The sequence below is a fragment of the Triticum dicoccoides genome, chromosome 2A, assembly GCF_002162155.2.
Source record: "Triticum dicoccoides isolate Atlit2015 ecotype Zavitan chromosome 2A, WEW_v2.0, whole genome shotgun sequence".
In the NCBI taxonomy this organism is placed as follows: Eukaryota; Viridiplantae; Streptophyta; class Magnoliopsida; order Poales; family Poaceae; genus Triticum; species Triticum dicoccoides.
The window spans coordinates 26630123-26639693 of NC_041382.1; positions in this window are offsets into that span (position 1 = coordinate 26630123).

Sequence of the window (9571 nt, forward strand, 5' to 3'; positions counted from 1 at the left end):
GGCCGTCGTCCTCCGCACTGGCACCCGCCGACACCACCGGCGCCCGCCCCACCGGTGTCCACCGACCCCACCATCGCCCCTCACCCCGCAGGCGCCCCGTCCCCAACCGCGTCGGCGACCCCCCAACCCCGCCAGCACCACCTCCCCATCTGAGTGAGCTTCATCTTGTATTTATGCATGAGGGTATGTATGGATGCATGAATTTTTATATGGATGCATGGATTTTTATATGGATGCAAGGGTCGATGGATGCATGAATGTATGGATGTAAATATGTATGTATTAATGCATGGACTTTTTTTGTAGTATTTTTTGTAGTTTTTGTTATGTATCAATATATAGATGCATGTATGTATCTATGCATGAATGCATAGATGGATGCAAAGAAGTATGGATGAATGTAGATAATTGTTAATTTTGTTGTAGAGATAATTATTTGTTGATGCATCTAATAATTCTTGTTGTTTGTATGGATGCTATATGGAGGAAGAAAATTGACTTTTGACAATGGCGGTCAATGTGGGCGAGTTCTTCTTGTGATATACATTCACGCATGATGGACTCGCCCAGCTTGACCATCACCGAAAGTCAAAATATCCGTGAGATAGTGTCCAACATATATACCACCACCAGAGAGAGTTCCACCATATATACATGAGAGAGATGAGAGTTGTTCTTGGAGAAAGAAAACCGTATTTTGCCGATGGCGGTCAATCTGGGCGAGTTCTTCTTGTGATATACATTTGTCGCACACGATGGACTTGCCAAGCTTGACCATCACAAAAAGTTGAAATATCCGTGAGATAGTGACCACCATATATAACACTGTCGGTTCTATATCTGGCATATCTCGTAGTAGGGGTCCTAAGCTAGGCATCTAGGAGCGATGGTAACATGGACACGGGGTTTTACCCAGCTTCGGGCTCTCTCAAAGAGATAATATCCTACATGCTGCTTTTGATTGTTTTCATATGGGTTATTACAGAGTACATGTATCTACCACGAGATTGTAGTAATGAATATCAGATTGTCTATTGACTAGCCTGGCCTTGGTTTATATATGCACCGTAGGCCTAGGGTTTAGAGGAGTCCTTGTCTTGGGCGCCAAGTCTTGTGGAATCCTCCTTGTATGAGGCATGGGCTGTCCGAACTGGCCCATGAATAAATGGCCATGGGGGTCCTCGACCCAATCCAAGAGATCGGGAGACGACGTGGTGAGTACCCCCTAGTCCAGGACACCGTCAGTAGCCCCCTGAACCGGTCTTCATGTTGGGACGCTCCTCGATTCTTCCAAACTGCTCTTCGTCTTCGGTTGTCGGTCCTGAAAACTGGTTCAACAAATCTTCCCATCATCTATCTTGAGGATTGCTGAGCTAAATCTGAAGAGTTTATATGTCGGGTATCCGAGGAGCCCTTTAAATCTTCAGCCCTTATCAATGCCTTGTTATTTTTTACACCACACCTCGGGTTTTAAGTTGTTCCCATGCAGCGGTATCCTCTTGCACCCGAGCTCCAACGTCGGACTGCATTCGACGTATCCTTTGTAGCCGAGCACCAACGCCGAACTGTATTCGAGCTCCAACGCCGGACTATATCCGAGCTCCAACGCCGGACTATATTCGAGCTCCAGCGCCGGACTATATCCGAGGTGTCATAGATCACCTTGGCTTGAAAAAGTTTGAAGGAGGTTATCCGAGTTTAACGCTGAAAAGTTCTCTATGGAATGAGCCATTCGAATCCGAGATTTATGCCGGACCACTTCCGAGCTCCAACGATGGTCAGCGTGTGAGGTGTCGTAAACTACCTCGGTCTTTTAAAAGATTGAACGAATTCAACCAAGCTTAATGCCGGAAATGCCCTCTATGGAGCCAGCCACTGGCGCCCGATCTTTATGCCAGACTACTTCCGAGGTGGTGCACCACCCCGACCGTGGGCTCATTTTTTGTGAATATTTTTTATTGGTGCAATTTATTCTCTGCCGAGATATATATCCAGTATATGCATATCCAGTAGCCCTCAAGGTGTGTGTCGGTTTAAAACCCGAGCTGCACCTGAAGGAAAACATAAAACTGCTGATCCAGGTAGCCCCTGAGACTCAGGTCGATTTGTAAAATCGGCCTGAGGATCAACTCCTAGCTCGGCGGCATACGTAGGAATAGAAACGCAGTGTAATATATTAGAAATAATGATTGGCGGACAGGCCTTTGAGAGAGGGTTGTGAGAAGTCGCCGTGATATATTAGCTTGATGCCGGATAAGTCCCAGATGGTACTTATTGTTGTCCAAAGATGCGCTTGCCCATAGTTTGGTCATGCCGAACACTCAGCACTTTGAATTCTCTGCATTGAATAAGCGATGCAGTAGCCCACGAGACACTGGTCGGGTGGCAACACCAGTTCAGGGGATCGATGTGCCCCTTTAATATTTACAAATATTGAGCGCAAAGCCCAGTAGCCTCCGAGCCTTAATGTGGGCACGGGTGGCCGAATTAAGGATCAATATCCCTAGTAAAATCACAAATTATGTGTAATGATTCTATGTATCCATGTACTTTACATCATTAATGCTCGGATCCGCATTGGACAAAACTTTGTTGACCGACCATCGTCTTCCACCTCCTCGGCCAGTAGCCGAGGAGTGTTTGTCCTACTTTATAAAGCCTTTATGAGGGCAAAGATTTACGACAAATAAGGCAATCCTGCCATATGGTGTTATAAACAAAGGTACGCAGAGAGATATGTTATATTATTGTTTAACATAAAAAATGTCTTCCAAAGAAAATAGTCCCGCTATCGGTTCCTTTCTTTGGGTTGTCATGCGAAGCATGATCATGAAATCTCACCTCCGATCAATGCGGATATTGAGGATTTAGTTTGGGGAAAGTTCCCGAACTATGTGTTCTTTAGCGAACCTAAATTTTCACTTTCGTCGTTGCCGACCAATTATATCCTTTAAGATCGCTAGCTTTCGACTTCACCCAGTCTGAGGTACTAACTCGGATGACCCGGTAGTAACAATCGGGAACGTAGGGGTAAGCACAGGAGCCAGACAACCCAGCTTGGCCAAAATCTTAAGTCAAATTGATGCATATTTATGGCTTTATAACGATGATTACGGAAGGCAGCCCTTGTATATTAAATACAAATGCCGATGATATATGTTTATTTTAACTCCATTGCAACCGTTTATCAATTTAAAGTGGCCCATCGTCGGCTTCTACCCCTTTGTAGATACTACGCAGGGTGTTGCTGCAATAACCAGGCAACCCTTAGCCGACGTCTTGGTGCCCGGAGGCGGTTGTGTTAGCAGAAACGAGGCAATCAGATACGCGAGCTTTATAACTTTCACTTAGTCATAGGAGCTTAAAGTTGGGAGGCCAGCTACTAGCCCCTGGTTAGTGTTCAGCGATAGCCGAGGTCAAGCCGTAAACACTTCAGTCAATGTTATCAACGACCCGTCATTTAACACGGGGTGACCTCTATCGATCTTATAGTTTAATACAGTCATCGAATCACTGACCAGTTTACCCTTATTGTGACAGTCAGTTTTCGGCTTTCTCCACTGAGGTATTTAACCATGCGAGCTGGAAGCACAATCGTAGTGGTTCTCCCTTTGCACGCCTAGCCGAACAAAGCGGAACGTAGGAGGCAAGCACAGGAGCCGGGAAACCAGACTATTGACCAAAGACACAATTCGAAACTGATGCATATATAGCAATGTCCGAGAATGTTTTTGCCGAATCTCTAAAGGTGTCCAGCGTTGCACTGCGAGACTAATGCTGAAAACACACGAATAGTTTAAAAGTGCCATAGGCTTGGAAAACCAAAAAAAATCAGTAAAAACTTGACGTCCAAACTAGATCAAGTGTTCGGTGCCAATCCAAAAATTGGTCTTACAAAAAAAGTGCTTCTGTCGTGCTTTGACATAACACATCCTATCTCAAGACTTCGAGCGGGTCAGCCTATGGCTTCAACCTCCTATCCCGAAGGCGGAGTACATCTCGTTAGGCCAGTTTAGCAAACTAAACTCCAGCGGTTTTGAGAGAGAAATTAGGCTCCCAGGCTAGTGACCACACACTCGTGTCGAGAAAAGGAGTGATAAAAAAAGAGACTTTGCAACGACTAAGAAGAAGAATACTTATTATAAAACAACTCGTATAAATTTAAGAGCCCCCAAGTGACTTGGGTAAAAGAATTTTATGTATAACTAGTAAAGTGGCCCGCTCTTCGCGCGGGCTAGTATTTAATATAATTAGATGGAAATAGTTGATATAAGTTCTTTGCGCTGGTCATGAACTTGTGATTTCAAGGATATAAGATTTACCCCTTTAATATTTTGGGGAAATATCTGGAGGCTATGGCGTTGCTGAATTATTTTAGTGCTACGTTCTTGAATCTAAACCCGGGCAAACGTCGGGCCGGGTCGGGTTCGGGCCGGGCTTGACAAAGCCCGAAGAGAAATTCCCAAGCCCGAGCCCGGCCCGGCCCGGCCCGAAGTACATGAACAGTGACACTTTTTAATTAAATTAATCATTTTCGGGATATTATTTTAATTTATTATACCTATATTTCAAATAAAATATGTTTTTTAATATATTTCGGGCTTTATTCGGGCTTTCGGGCCGGGCTTCGGGTCAGAAAATGGAGCCCGAGCCCGGCCCAAATGTCGTGCTTCGGGTTCGGGCCGACGGGCCGGGTTGTCCATGACCGGGTCTACTTGAATCCATGGGTTTGCCTAATGCGCCTGCAGTGATGTGTACATGGTGTGCAGTTGGCGTGACAATACCGTTTAGACGTATTAAAGTTTCTTGTTTGTAGTATATAAGTTTTTCCTGAGAAGTATCATATGCTCAAATTTGAGTAAATATTGGTGATTTTCTAATGATTATTTCTTTTTATTCACATTCCCATGAAGTATATGTTAGCATGGTTTTATTTTTAAAAAAGTTTACATGACCGCAAAATAGAAGTATATGCACTATGTTTTTTTCCTTATATCATGTACACTAATCATAGGTGTTTTTTTATGTCATAGTTATTTTTATTAGAACAATTCATAGATAATTATTTGTGTTATATCCGGTCTTCATATTGAACTCAACTTGTATGTGGGCATATTTTATTTTTGCTCCGGACAGAACTTTGTGTAGTTTGTTTCCTTAGACGTTGTTTCCTTTTTTTTCCTCCCTCTATTTCGTAATGGACGTACCAACGATGGGTGTGTATGTGACTTTATTCCAAAAAGTAGGTAGGATTCAGCCGCACGTATAGGCTAAGGATATTCCAAAAATGATAATTGTATTTTCTTCCTTTTTGGGATGGAGTAGTCTTAGATCTAATCTATTCATTACGTCTTTTAAGTTTTGGGTCCACCAAATAAACGACCAGATATTTCTAATTATTGTGGTAATTTTTAGCTTATTTATCTTTTTCTTGGTTAACCCATCAAGAACTTTTTATATATAACAGATTTTTGTTGGGAAAATAAAGTTTTTGATATTCATATTATGGCATTAGAAATGAATAGCGTGATTTTGTGACCACTTCTAAATTTGATATTCATATTCGATTTGTATGCTTAGTAAGGACTGGAAAACTCAATAAAACTTTTTTTGGTTCAATAAATGGCAGTGTCTTGTATGGGACCATAATTCTTATTCGATCCATATGCTGAGTAAGGACCGATGAATGTAAACAATTACATGTCATAATAAAATCAACCTTTCAAAAGAATAGTGAAACTATTTTATGCCTTTTAAGTACAATATTAAAAATATTGTGTATGTCTAGTAGAGTAATTATTTTGTCTTTCTATACTAACTCAACATTTGCCATCGGATATGTTATGTTATGAGCTTTAGTTAATGTTTTGATCATGTTGTAATAAACTCGACAATTGAAGTGCCATTTAATTGTGGGATCTTTTTCAATAAAATAAATAGTTACATTTAAAAATAGTTACTTATTTTGGTAATCTGAATAATTTATGCAGTATCTCGTGTAAGTCACCAATTTGGTTGCAAATAATTTATGTTAGGACATTGAATCGAAGTACTAACTTGATTGTGACTCATTAGTCGTTTGTATAAAAGAGGATCAAGTAAAATGGCTCGTGTAATAATTCCTTAAAAAGTCTCATAAAATCACATGTATATGCAATTATAACAGCACACATATACTCCCTTTAGTGCACCCTCTTAGTCATGCTAAACCAATCAGAGTTGTAGAACACAAATTGGTATTAGTCTACGTAAGAAGCAGTACTCTAATTTTTTCAGATTAGTAGTACTTAATTTAAATTTCACCATGCGTGTAGCCAAGTATGCCGCTTTTTTTTACCCAGCAAAAAAAAGTATGCCGCTTTTTTTAAGTATGTCATCCTCTTTATATTTTTAGGGCAAGTTCGTCTTTCCTAATTAATCATTATAGCCTATATGAGAGATGTAGGAGTTTATTTGTAGACACATGATATATGATAGTTTTTTTTTCATTTTTGTGAAGGGGCGTGTAGATAGATGTAAAATGAGCACGTAGGATGGATCTCTCATCTCAGTTGTAGTTTTTTTCTTTTAGTTTTTGGCGGGAATTTTAGCTTTTACATATATAATTGAGTAATGCGTCTAGTAAAAGAAATATTTCCAAACTGCTTGTGAATTTTGGATCTACCAGTTTTACGTGCAATTACATAAATCTAATGATTTGTTAGCCAGCTTAAAATGGTTTATTAGCCAAGTGAGTCGTATGGTTCTCCATTTTTTCGGGGTGAAGCGTGTGTTTCCTATTGTCATTGTATTGTCAGGATACGTGACATGTATCCTAAAAAGAACTACTTGAGATGTAGAAGTTCTTTTTTTGGGAACGTGAGATCTAGTTTTATTTATCTTTTTCGAAGCGACCGTGGGATGTATCCTCAAAAAGGACAAGTCAGATGTAGCAGTGTTTTGAGACGTGAGATCTACATTTTAATCTTTTCTGTAGCGACATGCAGATAAATTGTTGCGTGCAGACGTAGGGAGGATCAATTGGCTTACTTGTTTTTTTTATTTTGTCTTTTCCCACATGGTATTTTTTTCTTTTAGATTTAATTGAGACATGCGTGTAGTAAAGGTGGGTTTTGGGTCCATCAGTATTACATGCAGTTACGTAAATCTAATGGTTATATTTCATTGGACCACCAGATTAAAGGTCGGATGTTTCTAATTTTTGTATGATTTTCTAACTTATTTTCTTTTTTCTGGTTAACCGGTCAAGCACTATTTATACATAATAATAGATAGATATATAACATATATTTTAATTTTTATGATTAAAAATATTAAACTTTTTGTATTGATACGAACGTATATATACAAGAGATAATTTGGATTTATGAGTAGATTAATGTTTTTTGTTAAATTAACAGATCAATATTGTCACTAGTAGAAAAAGAGGCTTCCGTCCAGCCTCATTAGTCGCGAAACTGTAGGAACCGCGACTAATGAAGTCTTCAGTCGCGGTTCGGCAGATGAACCGCGACCAAATGCCTGGGCCCAGGGCGCTCGCGGGCTTTAGTCGCGGTTGGCCAGGCCAACCGCGACTAAAGGTGCGCAAAGGCCTTTAGTCGCGGTTGGCCAGGCCAACCGCGACTAAAGCTCCTCCCCTATATATACCAGTTCAGCACGCTCACTTAGCCATTTGGTGCCACTTCTCTTCACAAGCTTCACAAGGGGGTGTAGGTTTGCTTTTGGTTCCTCTTATGCACACAAGGTGTTTGATGAAATGCCCTAAGAGGGTGAAACAAACATGATATGAAGTGTTGGAGCCACACTTGAGGTTCCTCATTTATTTTTTCCTCCTCGATCGCGGTTAGCAACTTGAACCTTTCATGCATGTGTGTCATTGATAAAATATGCATGTGTGCAGTTCATTGTTTAATTTATATTGTTTGTAGCTAGTTAGTTTAACAAATGCATGATGGTTAATTATATATTTTATATTATAATAATACAGATGAATCGGCAATGGATGTACGGTAACCGACTCTCCGGCGAGTTCACTACGGGTTTGAAAGATTTCCTCGTAGTGGCTAATGCGAACAAGCAGGGGGGTTTTGTTATCTGTCCATGTGTTATCTGTAAGAATCAGAAGGGTTACTCTTCCTCAAGAGATGTTCACATGCATCTGCTTCGGCACGGTTTCATGCCAAGCTATAATTGTTGGACCAAGCATGGAGAAAGAGGGGTTATAATGGAAGAAGATGAAGAAGGGGATGATTTCATCGATGAAAGCTATCTTGCTCATTTCGGTGATACTTTCATGGAGGATGCTGAAGGTGAAGGGGAAGGTGAAGAAGAGGCACGTGATGATCCCGTTGATGATCTTGGTCGGACCATTGCTGATGCACGGAGACGCTGCGAAACTGAAAAGGAGAGGGAGAATTTGGATCGCATGTTAGAGGATCACAGAAAGGCGCTGTACCCCGGATGCGATGATGGTCTGAAAAAGCTGGGCTGCACACGGGATTTGCTGAAATGGAAGGCAGAGGCAGGTGTAGCTGACTCGGCATTTGAAAACTTGCTGAAAATGTTGAAGAATATGTTTCCAAAGGATAACGAGTTGCCCGCCAGTACGTACGAAGCAAAGAAGGTTGTCTGCCCTCTAGGTTTAGAGGTTCTGAAGATACATGCATGCATCAACGACTGCATCCTCTACCGCGGTGAATACGAGAATTTGAATGAATGCCCGGTATGCACTGCATTGCGTTATAAGATCAGAGGCGATGACCCTGGTGACGATGTTGAGGGCCAGAAACCCAGGAAGAGGGTTCCCGCCAAGGTGATGTGGTATGCTCCTATAATACCACGGTTGAAACGTCTGTTCAGGAACAAAGAGCATGCCAAGTTGTTGCGATGGCACAAAGAGGACCGTAAGTCGGACGGTGAGTTGAGACACACCGCAGATGGAACGCAATGGAGAAAGATCGACAGATGGTTCAAAGATTTTGCAGCTGACGCAAGGAACATAAGATTTGCTCTAAGTACGGATGGCATGAATCCTTTTGGCGAGCAGAGCTCCAGCCATAGCACCTGGCCCGTGACTCTATGGCATGAACATAAGATTTGCTCTAAGAATATTTTACGCTCGGACAACCCGGGGAAGCCTGAATCCTGGATTAGGAAGGCCCACATGGAGACTTTCGGCAGTTGGTTGAGAAAACATTTAATGAATAACAATGATGTTGTAGATCAGCTGTACATGTTGGCCAAGACACCATCTTCGACTATAACGACTTTCCAAGGGTACGAGATAAATGGGAATACATTTTACACGATCGCCCAAGATAAAAAGAGCACCAACCAAAACAGTGGTGTCCGCTTTGATGCAGCAACCGAGAATGGGCAAAAGGTCACATATTATGGTTACATAGAGGAGATATGGGAACTTGACTATGGACCCTCCTTTAAGGTCCCTTTGTTCCGGTGCAAATGGTTCAAGCTAACAGGAGGTGGGGTAAAGGTGGACCAGCAATACAGAATGACAATGGTGGATTTCAACAATCTTGGTTACCTTGACGAACCATTCGTCCTAGCGAAA